Source organism: Canis aureus, chromosome 13 (genome assembly GCF_053574225.1).
Source record: "Canis aureus isolate CA01 chromosome 13, VMU_Caureus_v.1.0, whole genome shotgun sequence".
NCBI classification, from domain to species: domain Eukaryota; kingdom Metazoa; phylum Chordata; class Mammalia; order Carnivora; family Canidae; genus Canis; species Canis aureus.
Genome location: NC_135623.1, coordinates 35,115,535 through 35,139,819, shown reverse-complemented (window position 1 = coordinate 35,139,819; position 24,285 = coordinate 35,115,535). Strand labels below are relative to the sequence as shown.

At 35.5% G+C, this 24,285-nt stretch overlaps 3 pseudogenes across 1 annotated transcript in view; all 3 read left to right on the top strand.

The window, feature by feature from the left end:
* LOC144281620 (large ribosomal subunit protein eL6 pseudogene) overlaps window positions 1-24,285 on the top strand; it is a 421,773-nt pseudogene that overhangs the window by 370,113 nt on the left and 27,375 nt on the right. The gene's annotated exons all lie outside the window — the stretch shown is intronic.
* Window positions 1,077-2,315, top strand: LOC144281619 (SNRPN upstream reading frame protein pseudogene; annotated as a pseudogene).
* On the top strand, window positions 1,481-2,315 carry LOC144281618 (small nuclear ribonucleoprotein-associated protein N pseudogene; annotated as a pseudogene).

The window sequence follows — 24,285 nt, the reverse complement described above, 5'->3', positions numbered from 1 at the left end:
AACCTTAAGCAGTTGCCATAAATGCTGTCCCCTTTCTCTTAAGATTTATTTATTTTTGAGAGAGAGAGAGAAAGAGAGAGAGTGAGCACACTTGTGGTGGTGAGGAGGGGTAGAGGGAAAGGGAGAGAAATTTTTCAAGCAGACTGTGCCGAGTGAGGAGCCCACAGCAGGGAGGGGCTTGATGGCGGCTCAGCCTAGGATCCTGAGATCATGACCTGAGCTGAGACCAAGAGTCTGATACTTAGACTGTGCTACCCAGGTACCCCTGTCACCTCCCTTGTAGAATAAGTCACAAAATTAGTCTCACTTTATTAACTGAGATGTCCAATCTTAGATCATAATCAAAATTCCAAATTTGACCAAAAGTTGAGGCTTTTGCAGTTCCCTAGGAGTCTGACATTGATTCATTCTCCCATAAGTATTTTGCCGTAGATTTTTCAGAAGGCTCCTGATCAAAGGGAATCTCTCATCTGTTATTCACTATACAAGAATCAAGAGTTTCTATTCTGTTACTCTTTCTATCCTAGTGACATTATTATTACGTCTATCTGTTATTCCTTCTATCCTAATGACATTTTATTTTATTTTATTTTTTATATTAAGATTCAATGCCTCACCATGAAGCCCCCTTTGACAGGACTTGAGAAACATAATCTTCCCCTCACATCAGTGACTCACATTGGATCCATGAAAAACATTCATAATACGTGTCAGGAAAATATTTCCAGGTTTGTGCTTGCCCACCCCCCAAACAAATTTACCACTGCTCTTTTGTTCTGTCATAAAAGCTGCTATTTTACACACTAGACCTCCCACATGGGAGGTATGTCAGTCTAGGGTACACATATATACTCATCAAGAATCCTGTTAAACATTTTGTCCCTAGGATTGAGAGGATCTTCCCTCTCAGGATCAACTTAGTTCTTCAATAACCTTGATGTTGCTAAGTGGTTAAGTGTCATAGAACTGGTTTTCAGTAATCTATGTATATGACACATATGGTCTAACACCTACTTTTGAGTGTGGTATTGCTTAATTTTAAAATCCTATTCACAAGAGTGGAGTGGTCCCCAGAGATGCGTGACTGTCTGTTCTGGGGAGCAGCTAACAGCACGATGGAGTGGGCCAGGGACTGCTTACACCTGAGATGGACTATGGAACAGCACATCCCAGAGGTGGAAGTCCAAGTCAAACGTAGGACAGCCTCACTGAACAACCAAGAGCGTCAGCTGTACCCAAGGTGATCTCAGCAGCAGCAAGTCCCTGTGGTGGAACTGAGACAGGCATTCTTGGCTGAGACACCAAGAGATGGTTAAAGCAGTATTGGAACATCCAGGCTCCATCTACTGTTTGAAGCTTCTGCCCCAAGCTTGCATTGTTTGTAGGAGAACCTGCATCATACCTTTATCTGTAGCCTTCTCTTAGGTCTTAAGGATCCTGAAACCTAACTGCGGATATTGGATTTTGTGGAACAGCAACCATGACTGTGGGAAACAGCAGCCAGACGCTGCAGCACATTGACTATAGAATGAGATGTATCTTGCAAGATGGCCAAATCTTCATTGGCACCTTTAAGGCTTTTGACAAGCGTATGAACTTGATTCTCTGTGATTGTGATGAATTCAGGAAGATCAAGCCAAGGAATGTGAAGCAGCCAGAGCGTGAAGAAAAGCGTGTTTTGGGTCTCGTGTTACTACGTGGAGAGAACTTGGCTTCCATGACTGTGGAAGGACCACCCCCCAAAGATACTGGCATTGCTCGAGTACCATTTGCTGGAGCTGCAGGACGTCCTGGGGTTGGCAGGGCAGCTGGCAGAGAAGTTCCAGCTGGTGTTCCAATTCCCCAGGCTCCTGTTGGATTAGCAGGCCCTGTCTGAGGGGTTGGGGGCCATCCCAACAGGTAATGACTCCACAGGGAAGAGGAACTGTAGCAGCTGCTGCAGTTGCTGCTACTGCCAGCATTCCTGGGGCCCCAACTCAATACCCACCAGGACAGGGGACCCCACCTGGGGCGAGCAACACCACCTCCAGGAATTATGGCTCCTCCACGTGGTATAATGGGCCCACCAATTGGGCTTCCCCCTGCTCGAGGGATGCCTAAAGGCATGCACCCTCCAGGAATGAGACCCCCTTCACCAGGAATTAGAGGCCCACCTCCCTCAGGAATACATCCACCAAGACCCTAGGATACTGTTGATCCTTCTTAAGTCAATTTTTTCCCTGCTTTGTGTCTTGTGAAACTGTGTGATTGTTTGTGAGCTTTTGTTCCCTCATTGCTGAATCAATATTAGCTAATAAATGCACAAAGCAATTAAACTGCAATAAAATAAAATAAAATAAAATAAAATAAAATAAAATAAAATAAAATAAATAAAATAAAATAAAAAATAAAATAAAATAAAATAAAATCCTATTCACTAGTGACTTTTTAAATTTTTCCCACAGCGCCCAGGTCTCTTATCACTGTGGTTCAGTACTGAGTTCTGAGGGGTTTTTTTCTTTGCTTTTAATCACTCCCTAGGTAATCTCATGCAGTCTCCCAGCTGCATGCTGAGAACTCTCAACATCTTATATCCAGTCTGAATAACCAGTCTGAATAGCCAGTCTGAATTCGACTCACATATCCAGATGTGTAGACATAATTTTTGCTTAGATGTCTAATAGACATCTCAAATATAAATAACCCCAAATGCCTGATTTTGCCCATTCCTTTATGCAACTCCTACAGTCTTTACTTTCTTAATAAAGGGCAATTCAATTCTTCTGAATTCTTGGCCTAATATGTGGAAGTCATCCTTAACTTCTTTCTCAGGTTTCATTACCAACAGTTATAACATCCTATTAGGTCTTCCTTACATACTGTTCTGGATTTGGGCCACTTTTTCTTACCTCCACAGCTCCCCAATTGTCCAAAGCACCACCATCTTCTAGCAAGTTCTCCTAATACCTTTCCCCGCCAGTTGTTCCCCATCCCCTTTTCCTCTTTTATTTTTCTCTGTAACATATTATCCATTTGTCTCTTGCCACTAGGATGTAAGCCTCATGACAGCAGGGACTTTATTTTGTTCACATATTTCACCTAGCTAATGATGTATGGCACATACTTGGTCCTCAGTAACTACTTGTTGAATGAATAATTGAATCAATTTTAATTATCAATAAATATTACTTTCTTGGTCATTTTGATTAGCCTTTATATGGAATAGTCTTATTCTTGTAAGACTCTAATAAGCCAGTTCAACTCTGAATAAAACAAATGTATCCATTATCTTGCATCTATTCAAAGCAAGGCAAACCCTAGAATATTCTATTATTTAAATGTCAACCTTACTCAAGAGTATTTCATAGTTTATACTACATAGCATCTAGTAAATGGAATGCTTGAGGATGCTAAAGTGAGGCATGTTCCTTTGCATTTATAATTGGTTTTAATCTGTAGTATTTTCCATAAGCATTAATTTTTTTTGTTTTATTTTTTGTTCTGAGTCTTTTGTGGGGTTTTTTTTTGGTGTATTTTTTTACTTTTTTTTTTTTTTTTTTAAGTTATGTCACTAAGGTATGTAGTATTACCATTATAAGATGTCCTCCTGACTGTTAGATCTTACTGATCAGTCAGTTACCGTGTTTTTCTTATGGAGTTAATAAAGGTCTTAGAAAAACCTTGTGTTTCATGTTTGAGTAGTTCTTTCCTCACAAGCTGGTGGAGAGCGGGGGTCAGAGGATGAAGCAACGAGACTAGGAGAATGATGTGATCCCTTGGGTGGTAGTCCCAATTTCAGATAAATATTTAGAGAAATTCAGAGTAGATTGTGGGTTTATTTCTGAAAAAGAGGCACTAAAAATACAAATGCTTACACTAAACAAAGCAGTGAAACAGCTGTGTATACTGGCTTATTTAGCGCTGCTTACCATAGCACTCTGTGTATCTGCCTACAACACCATTTATCACTGGGTCTGACCCAGCTGCCATGTCTGTGAGGCTCTCCATTATAGACAGGCTCTCGTTCCTTTTTTTTTTTTTTCTCATTCCTTTTTGTATCAGCATTGAAAAGAAGGATTCCTGATCCACAGTCACCACTACATTAAACTTTTCTGACATCTATTAAATTTACTGACACATTCTTATAATGATTTATACTTTTTAAAATTTGCCATGATCTGAAAAATTATCTGAGGATTTTCTTTTGGAATTAACTTGTAAAATATTTTGCTGTTGTAAAAATGAATTATTTTATTTTTTGATTTTTTTTACGTTTAATTTTTTTTTAATAATAGGCATGGCTTACTTTTGTAATTCAAATGTGGGATTAGAATCTAAAAATCATTCTTATTACTTCATTGTCTTAATATTTGTTTTTAAAAGGCATTTCAAAGAAAATATTTACTGAGTACCTAGTGTGTGAAGGGTCCTAAGTTAGGTGCTTTAAGAAATATGGAAAAAAAAACAGAACATGTATGTTATCCCTAGGAAACATGGTCTGGAACTCTTCTGAAAGATGTTTGTGTGATTGCGTGTGGAGGATGGTGACTGGGAGGTGCAGTGGGTGAGAAAAAAGAAACGCTGTTTTCAATGACTTTTTTCATGGTAGAAATAGTGACCCTGTAGTAAGCTTCCATGAAACTTCTTATATTATTTGGCGCGTTGATAAATCCTTTGCTATTTATGAAAATAAAATAGAAAAAAAACATTATGTCTTCTAATCAGAAGTATTTAAGCGTTGGATTTGTAGATACCGCTTATAGGTGTATACCGATCTCTAGAACTGGAAACTTTGCTTAAGGACAATACTTAATAGGCATAATCTGCTTATCCCATCTGTTGTCCATGAGAGGGAAATCCATTACATATAATAATCAGGATTATCAGGTTAGATGTTGAGAATTTCCAAACGGCTTCCCATAATATCAAAGAATATAAAACAAATCAGGCTGAAAGACAATGTGCTTAATTAGAATTAATGTAGTGGGCAGTCAAGTCTGGGATGTTTTTAAAATGCTATTCTTAATGGGCTATCAAGGATAGTTTGAAATGCATGATAAAAATGAGAAAGATGCCTATGACCCACTGAGTATTGTAAGCAAGGTTGGAATTGAGTAAACAACGTAAATAATTGAAACATTGAACAAAGTCGATGATGTGGAGCCCAGTAATTTGAATTAATAGCAGAAGAAAATAATTTTGGAGGGTGTTGGCATAATTAAAAGATGCCACATAGTTGGATTAGCTAAATTTAGTCTAGATATTTGACTCTGAGGATTTAGAAAAGATGGCAAATCTTACAGATGTCAATAAAGAAGAGGCCAATTAAGTTTATGTTATGGACTGATTAAAAATCATTTAAGAATAAAAGAATTAATTCTTACATCATGCCTGACTTTAAGCTATCTGCTTATAAAAATGTGCATCATTTTAAACAGCACATCTGCGAAGGTTTTTTGAGAGAGAATTTCTGAATCTGTTCAGGAAGTTTATTTACTATGCTCGCTGATATTTCTACTTCTTCAGAAAAGTATCATATCATTGTACCCATACTAGATCAACGCGAATTATTTCATCGCATTTTTTAATCTGAAGGTTAAATGTAATTTTTCCTGACCTTTTCAAATATATTTTTCTTCCTTGTCAAATGTCTTAAGGCAACAGGAATCAAAGCACAACAAACAGAACTTTGCTCAAAATTCCACTGAAATACATTGTTGTGTTAATAGAAATTGGGATTTCCATGAATGTGGAAGCTTCTATAGTTTTATTTTTGCTTTTCCCCCCTTTTGGTTTTTGTACTAGTTCTAAAGTTATGTGTGTGTGTGTGTGTGTGTGTGTGTGTGTGTGTGATATTTACCTGTATGTAAATGTATGTGTATATATGTGTGTAAAAATAATTTTGATATTTAAAAACATTTCTATTGATGAGTTTTTACTTCACTCGTTTTCTTTCAGCCATTTAACTTTTAGAATGAATTTTTTGTTTACATTTTTATTAAGCATAAAAATGGGTCAATGACATAATAATATATTATTTTCTATTTTAGTATAAATGTTAATATATTGTGGGATCACATTTGTCTTTTTAAGTTTAATATTAAGTTCCATACAGTATGAATTATATATACATATATTGTTCAATTCTATTATTACTTTAAAAATTAACAAAATGCCTTTCAATGTTTCTAAGCATGTCATATTATTGTCACTTAATTTTGTTTCTCATTAGTTATATTCAATAACATTCAATTATTAGCTATAATTCTTTAAAAAATAAAAGAAAAATATGTAAATGAATGAGATATAACACCTATAAAGTGTGAGTTTGAACACCTACTGCTTATGCCAAAGGTAATTGCAGGTTGTGCAACCACTATATTATTGTCTGATTACATCTGTAACAAATTACCATAAACTTATGTCTTAAAAAAAACACAAATTTGGCCTATAGCTCTGGGGGTCAGAAGTCCTAAATGAATGAAATGGTGCTAACATCAAAGTGTTATTAGAGCACATTCTTTCTACAGGCTCTAGAGAGAAAGGAATTTTGTCTCCTTTACCAGTTTTTAGAGATTGCCAGCTCCTTGGCTCTTGGACCTCTTTCAGCAGTTGTATCATCCCAGCCTCTGCTTCTATTGTCACATCTCCTTCTCTGACTTTGACCCTCCTGCCCTCTTCTTCTAAGATCTCTGTGATTACATTGGGCCTACCTGGATATGATATAATATAGCTTCTTCCACTATATCTTTCCATCTCAAGATACCTTAATTTAATCACATTTATAAAGCCCCTTTAATCGTGTGAAGTAATATATTCACAGGTTCTGGAGATTAGGACATGGATATCCTTGGGGACTTAATCTGTTTAACACAGCTGCTTAAAGCCTTAGTGATAGTGACCAATCAGTTTTAAGGCTCCAGTCTTGCAAAGCTATTTTCAGAGTCCGATTTATTGTATTAACTATATTTTGGATCCTAACCTCTGATGAATGGCTGATAACCTAGAGAGCCTTGTGATATCAATTCTGTTTGTTCATGGCTTCTTACATTTTGAGGATTATTATGACTGAGGTGGCAGGAAAAGACAGATACTGTCACAAAGCCGTGAATCTGTACATAAATGTCACAATATAAATATGAAGGCATAGCCCAAAGAGACTCCAGGGGAGACAAGAGAATCCTCAGTGTCCATGTGGTATTGACTTATTCAGCTTACCATTGATTCAGTATCTTTTTCTGCCTAATCTCTCTTAATATGAGTTTGGCTGTATATGTCCCCCTTTATTACTATTCTCATACAGAAATCCAAACATTTCTAGCAAATTTCCATAAGTAAACTACCTTTACTGGCAAAACTAGAAGAGACAGTTATGACTCCTTGCTGGCCCTGAGAATTATGTTTACCCACCATTACTTTACTTACAAAGTATGTCCAGGCTGCCTTACAGCTGCTGCTACACAAGACTTCTCCATAGAGAGAGAAGCCCACCATTGGAAGTGAAGATAAATGGCAAAAGTTTTTGACAGTTGATATCCAAAGTATATTCTGAATGACAAGTACAAAACCCACTTTTTTTCCATTATTTTTGCTTTTTCAAAAAGTCTATGATTGCAGAGGAAGCCCTGCAAAGCTGCAAAAAGATAGGAATTCAAATCTGATAAGGATATAAAGCTCATAAGCCTTCTTCTAGAATAATTGAAAGTGATTATCTTAATTAACAATTTCATCGAGTGTGTCCACAGGAATACACAAGCTGAGGATAGCTAAAGTCTCTGTAATATTGGGAAGAAGAGTTGTCATTAAAAAGTAGACTACAAAATACTTTTGCAAATTTTACAAAGATGTATGATTACATCAGATATTGATGGAGCCTCTCTTGGAGGGAGTCTACAGAAAGTGAGGGGTTCTGAAGCTTAAACATCGAAAGTTTGGCCATCAGTTTATCCCTGGATGTCCATCTCCCATTTACATGGAGTTACCCCTTGCTTGCTCAGTATATGGTGGAAATTAATAAATCTTTATTCTATAGGACACACTTGTTTGGACACACTTATATCCAATGCAAGGCAAACAGAAAGAAGAGAAAAGTAATGTTTCTGAACAATAAGCCGTATATGCCACAACATGTGTCTTTCCTGGAAGAAATGTTAGAATTTATGAGTCCTCTATTTTTTAGCAATGTTACTTGTATCTTAGCCCAGAAAGCAGAATCCTCCCTCTATGAAATTGGAAATAATCTGGGGCAGCCCGGGTGGCTCAGTGGTTTAGCGCCGCCTTCGGCCCAGGCCCTGATCCTGGAGACCTGGGATCGAGTCCAACGCTGGGCTCCCTGTGTGGAGCCTGCTTCTCCCTCTGCCTGTGTCTCTCCCTTTCTCTCTCTCCCTATGACTCTCATGAATAAATAAATAAAATATTTAAAAAAGAAAAAATAAATTGGAAATAATCTGGAATAAGGGATAGTAGCAGAATACTTCGATGCTTGAAAGAGAATATTAAAGTTACTATAAAAATTAGACTATTCCAGGTATAAAAATAAAGTAAGTTGTCTTGCTAAGATGAGAGAGAAGGGAGAGATAGAAATCTTTTGGACATTTCAGTATGGAAAGTTCAATAATCATCAATGTAGTCAGATCTTTTTTTTTCTTCAAGAAATTTATCCATGTCATTTAAATGTCAAAATTAATTGATGTAAAATTATAGAGAAGACAATAGAAACAGAGGTAACTAGAATTTATGTCCAGAAGTGGGTGCGCCTCTCCTGCCAGGTGAGTAATATGGGAAGCTGAAACCCTCTAGTCAGTTGGGCTGATTTCAGATTACTTCAGAGTGGGCTGGCTGCTGTTACTTACCTCAGGCTTAGTGTGGGGCCTGGGGTGCTGGTGGATTTTCTAGAATCATCTCTTCACTCTCAGACATAAGGCGTTGGTTGCACCCCATTTTCATGCTCCTTCCCAGTCAGTGAAATGACCAGGTTTGATTCTCTGGGGGATCAGGTAACTGATGGGTTTGTCTAGTAGAAAAACCATATACAGAATCAAATCTGCAGTTGCCATCTTTATCTGATGAAGTTTGTGAAAATCTCGTTCTCCATGATCCATCTGGCTTTCACAGAAGACAATTAGGCTAGTAAAATGAGCAGTGACTGGAATTGTAGCCCTGCCACCATCCAGGACTTCATGAAATTACTTATCTCTCCAATCTTCTCCATGAGTGTGGTATATCCTAGTTCCATAGATAGCTAGTTGGTCCTATCTTCCCCAATCTTCACTCCTACATTCACAGAATCAAAGTGGGAATTCCACCAGATATTAATAAATATATATATTTATCTCAATTCTATATTCTGGAATTAGGGATATAAGTACAGGATGAATCTGTGGTCCCAGTGAAGAAACTGTTAAATGTGTACCAAAGCATTTTCTATCCCCAGATCTCTAAAGCTCCTACACACTAACTAATGGGTGGCCAACAGGTATTTCTGGTCCTTGGGAAGTAGCACATCTTCAGAGGCCTTATATTAAAGTCCTTAGAAATCATAGTATTTTCCTTTTTCTAGAGTATGGTCACACTGATAAATGTCTGCAGCCTTGGAGACCTTAGGGGAAAGTTGAGACTGAGGGGAGAAGATGCAGGGCACACATCTGAGACTCTTGCAGGGTTGTTCTCCAGTGGGCTCTAGAGTTTGCAATCTCTCCCTTAGCCTAGGGACTTAGAGTCCGACATTTAAGCCTAAGTCTTGTAGCTAGAGAGAGAAGACCATGATTCTTTATGCAGCAACTACTAAATGCAGATTTTATTTTTCCTCAGTAGACTGCCCAACAATTTAATTTCTAGGCACACCTGATCAACTATCCATTACCGCATATTCCTGAGAGCCACATTCTCTAATTACCATCTTGTCTCTGTGGATTACTGTGTGAATTACATGTACTCTGTCTCTGCTGGTTAAGGCATCTACTCACTTTTCACCATCTCCTACCATCATCCCCTGCACTGAGAGACAGACCATGTGGAGATCTTCAAGTTTTGCTGGTGTCTCCCATGCCAATGTATTTTGAATGTTTTGATGAAGGGAGTGAACTCCTGTCTTTCCCAGCAAACATAGTTAGGGATGACTGAGAAGATTGCGTATCACAGATCCATTTTAACCATTGCTGCTTCCTTATGCCTCCTGACTTCTCCCTGCTTTTCTCAACATCTACCAACAAAGTCCTAGCATTTGACTTCATTGATCTGATAGAGGATCCAGAATATCAACACCACTTGTAGGTGATCTAGATAATCCTTTAAAGCTCAAATCCTTAGTAAGTGCATTCATGTCAGTGAATTCAGTCTAATTAAGACCTTCATGCTATCCCTTTGCTCTACCACTCTTACAGCTTAGCCCACTCGTGCTGCTCAGGCTTTTGCCAACACAGATTGGCAAGGTCCTGTAAACTTTCATTGTATAATCTCTCTTCTCCAAGAAAGTCCTGGGTACTTTCTATTTTGGCTATTTTAAAATCTATATTAGATCTACCTCTAGTTTGATCTCCCACCAATACATATAAAACAAGTCAAGAAATTATTTTACTATATACATCACTTCTCCTTGAACAAAGGAAGAATGAATCTGTAGGGACAAACAACAAGCTAACAATGATAATGAGCTAACAAAACATGCAAGAAAAATCACTGTGGGTGATATACATACATTATTCTAATTACAGTGATGGTTTTAGTGTATGTACATGTCAAGACTCATAAAATTACACATTTTAAATCTATGGAGTTTTGTTATATAATTATACTTCAAGAAGTTTAACACATTTAAGAATCTGAGCACTCTGTACCTATCAATATGAAATACTAAGTAAATAATTTAAAAATAAAAATAAATGAACAAATCTTCACCAACACCTACTATTTTCCTTGCATTCCCCTTTTCTAGAGAATTTCTAGAGAAATTTCCCCTTGTCCAGAGCATATTTTAGAGAATCCATCATTATGCTTTATTGCTCTGTGGGCTGAGGGTGGTATTTTTTTATATTGTACCAGCAGCAAAAGCAGAATTTTTCCTACTCTCACTCCCCAAAATGTATATCCCAAGATAATTGCTCCTCATCGAGAAATAAACAAATGTGTGATTTCCTTAGGCACTAAGATAGCAAGTGTTCACTGACACTGAAGCTAAATATTAGCCTTCCTGCCCTAGTAAATGCCTACACCGTACAGTTTCATGCAGATCTCAGAGGCACAGTTACTGACTGGGAGACCTTTTAATTTCTGGATTTCTGAGATGATTAATGACTCTGTCTCTTTACTATCCTACTCAAGAATTGGTTGTAAATGAAGATCAAATAGGGATTAAGGCCAAATTAACACCTTAATGTAAAATGTTTTGAAACAACCAATTTAATATATATTTTTTAATTATAAGGTGAAGAAACTCTTCTATCACCTACTTTTTTTTTTTTTCAAACTGGTACCCTATATATTTTCATAAGTGCTCCTATGATAAAACACCTAGAAATTTTGGATAAAATAAAACAAGCATAATTTTGAATGTATAGTTGTGCTTGTGAGATCAATTATTAAAGGCAAAAGAAAAATAAAGAAACAATAAAACAAGGTTCCTTTTTAATTGGATGGATTTATATGTTTAAAAGGCTCAGATAAGTTTAAAATTAATAGCACCTTGGAACAAGGTTTTAGTTTTAGGAACAGAAAAACTTTTTTACTAAGCGTATAATTTAAGAAAAATATTTCTGGCTTCCTTCAGGCCTTAATATATTCTCTTTTGTCTTCCTATCTTATAATCCTGAAGGGGTTTTTTTTTTTAATGTAGTAGTGTTTATAAGTACTGTGATTATTTTGTGGAAGTAGGAACCTTATTCTTTTTACAAGGCAATGAGGGGTAGAGGGAAGTATTTATATAGAAAAGAAGAAAGAAGAAAGAGAGAAAGAAAGAAAGAAAGAAAGAAAGAAAGAAAGAAAGAAAGAAAGAAAGAAGAAAGGAAGAAAGAAAGGAAAGGAAAGAAAGATAAGAAGGAAGAGAAGAGAAGCATGCTTCCTACTCAGCTTTCCATTTAAATGGCACAGAAGCAAACAGTAGAGATAAAAATATCCAGTGTGTATTAGGTGTGGACATTGAGTTGGGAAATGGGTATATAATTAACTAACTCTTAGTACCAGTGTTGCCTTACCTGAAAAAAGGGAATAAAAATATTTGCATCGCCTAGCTCATGAAATTGTTTTTTATTTTTTTTGAATCAAGACAGAAGATGTCTGTACTGTGACAATGCTGACAGTCTATACACTGTCATGATTGTAACTCTGCCAGCTTTTTCCTAATTCTGACATACTATCCTGAAAGTTTTGTGGGCTTTTTTGCCCATGATTCACAGGGCTACAATGTGCAAGTCAAAAAAATACACTATTTTAGAAGAATATACATATATTTTTAAATACGATGTTAGGCTCATATTTCCCATCTCAAAAACACATTTTCATTTCGAAATGCTTTTTATCCAACAGAATGTTGTAGCTTTTCTTAGTGATCTTCCAAATTTGGTGCGCAAAGAATTCATCTGAGAAACCAATTTTAAATGTCTATCCTTCAAGTGATTCTGATTCTTGGTGAGATTTAAAAACATACCAATTGTGACGATTACACCATGTGATTCTGATAAATGTGGGCTGGCGGGCCATGCTTTGAGTAATACTCTGAGTTCTCCAACTATGAGTTGGAGAAAAAGTCTTATTAATATTTTCTCTTCTGATAAAAATATTTAGGTATGTCTTAGAGCTGGGTGTTTCACCTCCTTCCAGTGAATATATTCTTATGTGTCTCCAAAAAGTGTATGTAGAAGAGAGTAAAGTTTTGTCCATTTGATGAACTTGATACAGAAATAATAATCAAGAGAGGGAGAGAAAAAAGAAAAAGAAAAAAAGAAAAATGGCATTAATTACATAATGACCTTTGGCATACAGGGGCTATGCAGGCTATTACCATCAAAAGATAACTTTCTGAATATTTAGTTCCATATTGACTCATTTTACAATATATTTCTAAAAGACGATATACCTTAGTAATAAGATGTTCACATTGATTAAAAAGACACAAAACTCTAATTATGTGAGTCTATTTTATAAAACTTAGCACCTAGGATCCGGCATATCTGGATTATAACCCTGTCTTGCAAATCAATGAGGGTGAAATATAAAATTGTGTAAAGGATAAATAGAACTATCCCAAAGGTCATTAGTGGCAGCCCTCGAATCTATTAGAAAAATCAATGTGTCACCAGTAAAATAAGCAAAGAAGGTCTTTGTTATTTTGTTGGCTATAATTTGTACAATCTTTTAGTTAGCAACAATTAGAAATTTTTTACTTGGAAAATATCATACTAATTCTCATTTTCAGAAGTTGTGTAGGAGTGGTTTGCAATCAAATAAAAACATATAAACCACCTAATATGGTTAGACACTGTACACCTTGTAAAGGCAGTTACATGAGTAAAAGGCTGCTGAGATAGGATAAGGTCTTCCAAGCTGAAAGATGGATAAGTGAGGAAGAAGCCAGAATGGGATCAAATCAGACTGGTTTAGTGACTGGGACAAAGAATGTACGAGTAGTGGGGAGACAGAGGCTAGTGGACACAAGAGAAATTTAAATACGTGTGAGCTCACTTAGCCTTCTCTTCCAAATTAATGTTGTTTATTATTACATTTTATTGGGATTAAGGCATTAGCCTTAAAACAGCTAGTCAACTCAGCTAGATTATCAAATAAATGATTAGATATGTTTATGATATAATTAACTACTTATCCCATTACCTTTCACAGTGAAATCAAGCTTACAACTGAACAACTAATTAAATAAGACTAGTATTTTCAGGGGAGACATACCACATTTTTCTTTTTCCTTGGAATTAACGAAACTTCCTTTCAACAATGTGCATTTCATCACCAAAGTTTCAAATACCCACTGGGCAACAATATATTAGCATATGAGTATTTATGATGATGCTGAAGTATAGTCAGTGATTGTGTTTCCTGTGATAAAAGTAATCATAAGAATACCATTTTTTAAAATGTATTATAAGTTTTCTGCCTATTACTAGAATCCGTAGGGGAAATATTCCATTAAAGCAAATCAAATTAATAAACGTTCATCTAGCCACACGCATTTATCATTTCAAAATTATAATATCATTCACCTTCTATAGTAGAAAAGTAGTTATTGTTATAGATCATCATTATAAGATCAATGTCTCTAGCTTCAAAAATATATGTCTCTTTTGGCTTCAAATTAATCTGCTTGCAGGAGTCTGGTATTAATTCAGTATATTAGTATGAAAATATGTCCATGAATATTCATTAATGAGCATCGACTTCTCAATTTAGACAGTTAGCTTTTTAGTATAGTTTCTTTTATTTTGCTTGGCCACTATCCGTTATTACTTTGCATTTACACAGCAGCTTTCCTCTCAGGAGCCTAAAAGTACTGTAGTTTAATTGTCCAAAAGAAATGGTGTCAGGGTAGAGGGAAGGGAGGTAGAAAAATGTGTTTCCTGATTGTCTTAGGGAATTGGGAGATACTTAATTTTAATTCTGGCTTTAAGCCTAGACAGTGAGGCTGTGTCTACACAAGTGAGGTTGTGTTTGAGACTTCTAAATTTTGCTTTCAGGAGTGCATGTACATGGAGTCCCATTTCAAGAATTCACAACATTATTGTCTAAGCCAGTAGATCTCAACCTGGGGCAACATTCGCCTCTCTCCATTCTCCCCCACCCTGGGGAAGTTTGGCAATTTCCAGAGTTGTTAAGGGGTTGAAAGGAGTGTGCTACTGGAATCTTGTGGGTAGAGACCAAGGATGCTCCTAAAACCCTACAATGCATAGGAGAACCCTTACAAAAAAAGAATTATCCAGCTCCAAATTACAATAGTGCCAGGATTAGAAACTCTGATAACACTTAACTGCACATGGACTCAATTTCTCTGGAATTTATTCAAAAAGTCTAACACCAAATAATAGAAGTAGGTGCCAAGTATAATTCTGATTCTATTGAAATCTCATTTGTACTAAGGGGGATTTTCAGACATGGTGTAACTTGTATCTCTTATTCATCCCAGAAATAAAATAAAATTAGGCCCTAGATTCCTGCCATGTATCTTAAGTAATAAAGGAACTCTTTTCTAATTCCCATTCTGTCTGGAGTATCTGAAACCCTCCCTCCTTTTTCCTGGAGTCGGGTAAGTTTCTATATGATGTGCCCAAAATTAACCCATGCAAATGTTAGGAGGGTCTCTTCCTTCCACTGAACAAAATTAATTGCAATTATTGTCACTTTTTTCCCCCAGAGAAATCCAGCAGCTTCCTTAGTAGGTCCAAGAAGAGAAATGGACTTAGAACTGGTTTCTTGGGGATCCCTGGGTGGCGCAGCGGTTTAGCGCCTGCCTTTGGCCCAGGGCGCGATCTTGGAGACCCGGGATCGAATCCCATGTCAGGCTCCTGGTGCAGGGAGCCTGCTTCTCCCTCTGCCTATGTCTCTGCCTCTCTCTCTCTCTCTCTCTCTCTGTGACTATCGTAAATAAATAAAAAAAAAAAAAAATAAAAGAACTGGTTTCTTAAGGAAAGAATATTGGCCCAGACACATACACAAAGTAATCATGCAACTATAGAACTTTCTGTTCCTGTTAGCAGAACTTACTAATTAGCCAGTTAACATGGCTGAGAGTACCTTAAATCTTTTAGTAGTATAAGTATAGCACTTAAATATAGCACTAAATATAGTGCAATACAATGCAATAATTTCAGAAATCACAGTTTACATTTTACTCTTGCCCTTATCTTGCTGAAGTATTTTACAATTTCCTCCAAGTTTCCCTCACTCGTAGGATTGATTATCACCAAAATGGGAAATTTTGGAGAGTGTAGAGGGGCACGTTAATAAGTACTGTGTTAGTCAGGTACTATTAAATCAGGTAAATCAGAACTGTCTCCAACAAACTGTGGCGTTTGGTTATACCAACTCTGAAGTCATTTAGCCACTGGCAACTGTGATTTTCTTCCTTTTTTCTCTGAGGTCACTCTTGCTGGTATCAGAATTTCCTAAATGATACTGTTCCCTGTGCTGAGAACAATTTGTCTTTTGGGAATATACACTCACCTTTTCCAAATGCGATCATGGTGTTCTCTGTTTCCTCTAGGCAACTGCTGATTCCTACTGTCTATACTGGCACTGCCACTGCCATTACAGTACTCTGAAGTCCTCATGAAGCCAAGTCTTCAGTCAAGTGTCAAAAATGCCCTTTTTCCTATTATTTGTAACATAGAGTTTCTAAGTACAAAAGAGGTGCTGCTTTTGTCCTAGCACCTTCAGATTTTTCATGCAATGTAACATATACATCAAACCTAAGTTCGTGTATGGCTAGGCTGATAGATAATTCTGATTGAATTATCATATGCTTTCCCTTGCAAAAATAAGACCTTTTTTATCCTTTTAAACTGATTAAGCTTCATCAGCTCATGATTACTACTTCTCTTCGAACGTGTTCTCCAACCCCAAGAGACTCCTTGGTTCCTTATGTAAATAGGATTCCTATAGACTCATCCAACCAATCTGTGCCAATATCCAGACAGGTTGCTATCCCAGAGGTTCATACAATTTAGAGTTAATCTATGATTTATCGACATATTAGAACAAAAACAAGTATATTATTTTAGAAGTAAAAATGAAAATAAAGAGAGCAGCTGGTAAACAATTTCTAATCATCCATAAGTAAAATACCTAGTTTCAAATGTGGCTGACTTATTTTTCTACATACTTCAATCTCATTCATATGAATGATTCTCCAATCATCTTTTCTTATATGTCAATTTCTTAAAAGCATAAGAGTTAAAACTATATCTGCTCATTTGGTCATTTTGAACATCCATATGTTGTGGACTGAGTTATGTCCCCTCCCCCTAAATTTATATGTTGAAGCCCTCACCCCAGTGTGACTACATTTGGAGGTAGGGCCTTTAAGGAGAAAGGCTATAGCCTCTTTTCCCATATTACCTAGCACAATATCATCAATAGGTGACTATCAGTTCTTTTTTTAAGAGAAGGATATTTTCTTGAGGGTAAATGACTCTTTGCTACACCATTTCTATCATCCTCTGCCATGGTTTTTAAATACTAAGTTAACCTAATAACTGAAGTATAGCATGCACTTTCCATAAGTACAGCATTATTTATCTGACACATTTATCTAAATTGGCTTATTCAATCAACCTTATGTACACTTTACAATGTTTAAGGATTTTAAAATGGTTTTAGATAATTAACATTTTGGTAATGCTATTGGCTTCTGATAGAAATGTCTCCAATGACTTAATGATATCTGGCTGACTGCTTAAATTTCTAATTACATATTCTTTGGGGTATATAGGTAGATCAGTGCTTAAAATCTAATTTATTCATCTAATTATTTCTTTTTTAAAAGGAATACTCTATTGGGAAGCTATGTAGCATATGCATTAGATCTCCATTATCTTTCTCCAGGTAGGGCATTTCTTGCTAATGAGTGAATTAAGCTTAAGCTTTTGGACTGTAGCACTACATTGCTATATGATAAGGCCTATTCACTTTCCTGTGATGGCAAAGAGGTAGTGGAGCGCTGTAAAATTCTTTAAGAGCAGAGAAAAATGCCCTTTTCTAAATACAGGCTGGGAAAGAGAAAGAGAGGATGAAATAGGAACAAGGATGAAAAATAATCTGTCTTAGGTTGGTGCCTATAGCAACCGATGAGGCAGTATTGCTAATGAGCCCCTTAGAGGTGACACAGCAGAAGCATATTAAAAATCAAGTCCAAAGCACACTGATCCTATATCTTTGACTAGAATTTTATTAAACCTTTTCTGACAAGATGTGACAAATGTATGTCTATTTGTGGTTGAGTTTAACTTCCACAAGGTAGGACATCATCAAGAGCAATGGAGTGGGGGTTCTGAAGAGCAATGACAATAATAGTGATCATTAATGAAAGGCCTCCTAGATGCCAGGTACTGTATTAGCCACTTTATGGTGTCCTTATGGAAATATTGTCACCACTTTTAGGAAGTAGGAATGATAATACTTTAAAAAAAAAACATAAAGCAAGACAAAAAGAGAAACTAATTGCTCTAAGGTTGACTTAGGTGGAGATACTAAGATTAGAACCCACATCCATCTGAAGTGCTTTCTGGTTAGGAGATGACTATATTTTGGTAAATAAACATTCCCTGAGTACCGACTGTAATTGTGGCTCTAGTTATACAATTTGAATAAGTCAAGGACCTTGCTCCCAAAAGCAACTTTCTAGAGCAAAGCTTATTTCTCCAAAACTGGGACAGTTATATTTTAAGGAGGAAGAAAGCTTCTAGTCTCCTCAAAGTTAGAAGAAATCTAAGGAATTGTCTGTGCTTGAAAATATATATATATATATATATATATATATATATATATATATGTATGTAAAATACACTCACATATGTATGTATATGTACATGTTTACACACATACCTCATTCAGAAGGATGCTATTGAAATACTAATCACTTACAAATACTATAAATTATTTATCAGTGATAATTCATTATTATTCATTATGATATTATCTGTTAATATCATATCTGGTTTATTAAATTGTAGATTATGGTCCTTGCCCTTTCATAAGGAACTAACACAAAAAAATATAGTATTGTTTAAATTGCCTAAGTATGAAATCTGTGACAAGTAAATCCCGTTATAATCTAGCACTTGTCTGATTCTCTACCCTTATTTCTACTCCATCTTGTATAGAGACCCTCTTAGTCCTGTGATTCTGAACTACTTTGATCCTCAGACTGCCTTTCTCTTTAATGCTTCATGCCTTACTCAATCAGCTCCCTACTCTGGAGCAAGCAAACCATATAGTCTCCAGCCTGGAAACATCTCCAGCCTGATCTAAAAAGCTTACTTCTTTTAAAACACCTTTGACTTTTATACAACTTGGTTTAATTGCTTTTCTTTGTGTTCCTATAGTATTCTTCGTATACTCCCACCAGGAATATTTAGGCTATTGGTATCATTTACTTCTATCTCGTCCTCACATAGCTATTAGATCTTTAAGGTTAGCTATTGCCACAATAGTACATGACAAATTATCTCAAAAGCCAGTAGCCTCTAATAACTCATTTTCCTTCCAATAGCTTTATTTTCCTAGAAGAAAATAAAATGAATGGTTGAACCAACATATTCTCTCACCAACAGTTTGTAAATGTCCCCATTGTCTTCCAACAATTAATATTATGAAAGTTTTATAAACTCTTGCTTATTTGAAAGAGGTAAAATAATTTTTTTTGTAAAATAATTTTTAATTGTGGTTTTGATTTAGTTGCTCTCTCCTACTTTTATTATTTTTATAATAATCTTTATATAATTAAATGTTGAATTTTTTACAAGCATGTTTTCTGCATTTATTAGGAAATTACTTGAGTTTTCCTCTAACTTAATCCATTATGTGGTAAATCACATTTATTGATTTCCTAGAGTTAAAATAGTTACATTACTGGAATAAGTCCACATTTGTCAGAATACATTTTCTTTATTATTACTAGAACTATTATTATCATTATTATTACTTCTTGATCTAGAGATCAATATGGTCACATTTTATTTGGAAATTTTTCATTGTGCTTACAGGGATTATTAGCTTTTTCGAAGAATATATATAGAGACTGCATTTTTTAGAATAGGTTTAGATTCACAACAAAATTAAGAGGAAAATAGCAAAAGTTCTCACATACACATACACACATACACACCTACAGTGTCCTCTGCCATCAACATCCCTAGCCAGAGTGGGACATTTGTGAGAATTGACACATTATAATCACTTAAAGTCCATACTTTACATTAGAGTTTACTCTAGGTATACATTCTATGAGTTTGAGCAAATGTGAAATGGCATGTATCCATATCAAAGTATTATACCGAAGTTTTATTCCCCTAAAAAAAAACCCTGTGTTACCTATTTATTCCTCCATTCCTTCCAACCTTTGGCAACCTCTGATCTTCTTACCATCTCCAGTTGTCTTTTCCAGAATGTCATATAGTTGGAATTGTACAATAGGTAGCTTATTTAGATTGGCTTCCTTGACTTAGTAATATGAATTTAAAGTTCCTCTGTGTCTTTTCATGGCTTGATAGCTCATTTCCTTTCAGTACTAAGTAATAATCCATTGTCTGTATGTACCACAGTTCATCCATCGACCTTGAAGGGCTTCCCAGTTATTCCAAACTACTAATAAAACTCTATTACATTCATATGTAGTGTTTTTGGTGGGGGGAGGGGAGTATACATTTTAAGCTCATTTGAATAAAATACCAGTGAGCATAATTGCTAGATAATATAGTAATAATGTGTTTGGTTTTGTAAAAAACTGCCATTTTTTTTCCAAAGTGACTACTATTTTGCATTCCCATCAGCAATGAATGACACTTCTGTCACATCACAACCTCATCAGCATTTGGTGTCAAGATTCTAAATTTTAGCCATTCATTGAGCAGTTCTCCTCAGGTTTTGCAATAATTTATGCAAATTTCACAAAACAACTTTTTAATTCTCTTGAATAATTGGTAAAAAGTTTCAATTATTTTAGGTGTTTTTCTTATAAATAAAATTGTGTTGAATATTTGTAATACAATCTAAATATTTTACCTATGTCTGATTTTTTTTTCCTATGTCTGATTTTTAACTAGGGAGTTAGTTAATTTTTATTAATTTTGATTACCAACATGGTTGTTATTCATTCTACTGACTTATTTTTGCTTTCAATTAATTCTGATTTATTTTTGCCGCATTATTTGTGTATAGCCTGACACCTAAGAATGATTTTTACACATTCAATAAATCAAAAAAATTAAAGAAGAGTAAAATTCTGTGACAGGGGGAAATATGTGAGAATCAAATTTTATTGATGCAGTTACAAGTCCACAGCATTTTGAGTGCCAGATAAATTGCCATACTGGGATTTTCATTTTTATTTTTTGATCCCACTGTACGCCCATCATGTCAAAATACAAAAGAAAAGAGAATTTCACATGTATTCATATTTAGACACAGTGCAGTGTGGGTTATTTATTAAATCAGATAGCAAGGCATTGTGTTAATCAATGACATCATAGCTAAGCTAAATGAATAAAAAATACATAAACGTCATAACTTTAAGCACCCGTCACAGTATCTTCAATCCCAGGAAAGCAGCAGCCATAAATATTAGAAAATTTAAAATGAAATTATTCACTACAGCAGAATGAAAATAAGGATGCATCCAAAGTAAGTTTTCAAGTGGTTCATTTGTTGCTATCAGTATTTGGCTCTACCTATCTGTGTGAAAAGACATTTCCAAACATGAAATATGTAAAGTCTCTTCACAGATTAGCATTAACAGATGCACATTTACAATCAATTTTGTTGATAGAAAACACTAATTTCGAACCCTAATTCATGAAAATGTTGTCTCCCCCCCCCACATTTTTTTCCTCAATGGTAGATCTGAGTCACACACATGCATCCACCATGCACACAATTGTCAATAATTATTATTATATTTTGAGCTTCATTAATTAAAAGATATTGTGGAAATATCTTCCTCTTTCATTATATAGGTATCTACATAGTATCTTATATTTTGCTTCTTGGCCTTTAAAACCTAAAATATTTACTATGCAGCTCTTTATGAATAAGTTTGCCTTTAGTTGTCTTAAGTACATTAAAATTTTATGCTTCCACAGAGCACTACTTTTATGTTGCCATATTCAGATATTTTTGTTCTGTAGTTGTTTCTAACTCACAGCTTAGGTAATTTTGTTATTGGTTTAGATACACCTGCATGTTTTCTAGTGTCTTTGCTACAATTTCTTCTAATACCTCAGACTTTCCATTCTGGATCCTTTTCTTTCTTCTGAAGTACATTCTTTTAGAAAGCCCTTTAGGGAAGGCCCAGTTTGTCTAATCATTATTTTGCCTTTATTCCTAAAGGATAATTTTGCTGAGTCTACTTTGAAAATTATTTTAACTCTCCATGGTGAAATATTTTCCTTCTGTCTCTGGCTTCCATTGTGACTGTTGAAAATTCAGCAGGTTTGGTGCTGAGTTGTGATATTCGAAGGGTTTCTAAACTTTAAAATATTAATTACCAATCTAGACTGTATACAATAGCTAATTTAAACATAAATTAATCATCAGGCTATAAATGTTTTTAATATTCATAGTTATAGTGAAATTTTCAAACATCAACACTGCTGAAAATTTAACAATTATTTTGTACTCTGGGTAATGATAACATTTAACTATGTATGGTGCTTCTCATTTGTGCAGCACATCCACATGTAATTTAATTTGATTACTGAAATTAAAATATTTAAACACATTTTCAGATACATTGTTCTATTTCATCTGGCAACAGCCTTATGTTATATAGCTTTAGTTATTATATATTTTTTTAAGATTTTATTTATTTATTAATGGGAGACACATAGAGAGAGACAGAGACAGAGACACAGACAGAGGGAGAAGCAGAGTCCCTGTAGGGAGCCTGAAGTGAAAGTCAGTCTCAGGACCCTGGTATCATGACCTGAGCTGAAAGCAAATGCTCAACCACTGAGCCACCCAGGCACCCCAGTTACTGTATTTACATTTTTTTAAATTAATACCTTCAACCTTACATACTCTTCTTACACTGGGACTTTGACACTCTTTTCCTTCTCACTGAGAAGTAGGGTATGTGTCTTACTTTCTTGAATTGGGGGTGCTTGTGATTATGACAAATATGACACTCACAGTGATTTCTAATATTAGGACATAAAAGCAGTATTTTATCTGCCTGGCTTTCTCTGGGTAGGTGCTTGTTCTTGGTTCTCAGCCATAGTGAGAAAGTATAGTAGCCACAGGGAGACACTAAATGTAAGTGTTCTGATTGAAGGTCCAATTGACATTTTTGGTGACAATCAATATCAACCAGCAGGCACAAGAGAGAGCGAGACTTCAGAGGCTTTCTGTCCAAGCCATTGAGTCAACCCCAGCAGGTGATGTCCTGTGGAACAGAGATAGGCTGTTCTTACTGAACCCTGCCAAAATGGCAAAATAAATCTTTATTATCTTAAGCCACTATGTTTGAGGTAGTTTGTCACTCTGTCACAGATGACTAAAATAGTCATTACTTTTACCAATGTAAACACAAATGGTCTGAGGTTTAGAACAATAAGTTGACTTCTCCAAGGTTCACACAGTAACTAAGTAAAGATACGGATTTAGAGTAAAATTTTATGATTCTAAAATTTTCCTAATTTTTAAAAGATTTTATTTATTTTTTTAGAGAGAGAGGGGGGAGCACATGTGCAAGAGGTGGGGAGGGGCAAAGGGAGAGGGAGAGAGAGAATCTCAAGCAGATTCTATATTGAGCATGGAGCCCATAATGGGGCTCAATCTCATGACCCTGAGATCAGGACCTGAGCTGAAATCAAGAGTCTGATACTTAATGACTGAGCTACCTAAGTACCTTAACGCTTTACATATTTTTAAATTATTTAATTTCATACAGGACTCCAAAATATATATAAATATATAAATATAAATAATAATATATATAAATATATATAAACAAAAATATATATATATATAGCTATTAACACCAACATCCTGATGACAAACTTAAGGCTACAGAGAAGTTGAGGCAAATTGTCCAAATTTGCAAAGGTTGTAAGTGGCCACAGTCCAGCTTCAAAACTGCTAGCCTCCCTCCCAAATATGTTTTCTTAATCATTCCATAATCTAGCTTTTCAATCTCTTCCTCTTTTCACTAATCCATGCCTACTTGAAAGCTCTAAAATTATAAAAGTTTAAAGGAGGATTGAGTTTTATACTCCAAAATATTGGTTTAGTTGTCTAAAAAAAGCCAAAGATTCTCTCTATAAATAAGTATACATTCACATAAAAAGGTGCACATTTTTAAAGAAGATTACAGCCCCACTTGAAGCCAAACTTATTTATTTTAAAGATTTTATTTATGTATTTCAGAGAGACACAGAGATAGTGAGAGAGAGCATGAACCAGAAGGAGAAGGAGAAGCAGCTCCCCACTGATAAGAGAACCTGACTCAGGGCTCGATCTCAGGACTTTGAAGGGCTTGATCCTAGGACTCTGAGACCATTATCTGAGCCAAAGGAAGATGCTTAACTGACTGGGCCACACAGGTGCCCCAAAGCCAAGATATTTAAATATGTTTTCAAGAAACTCAGAATCTCTTCC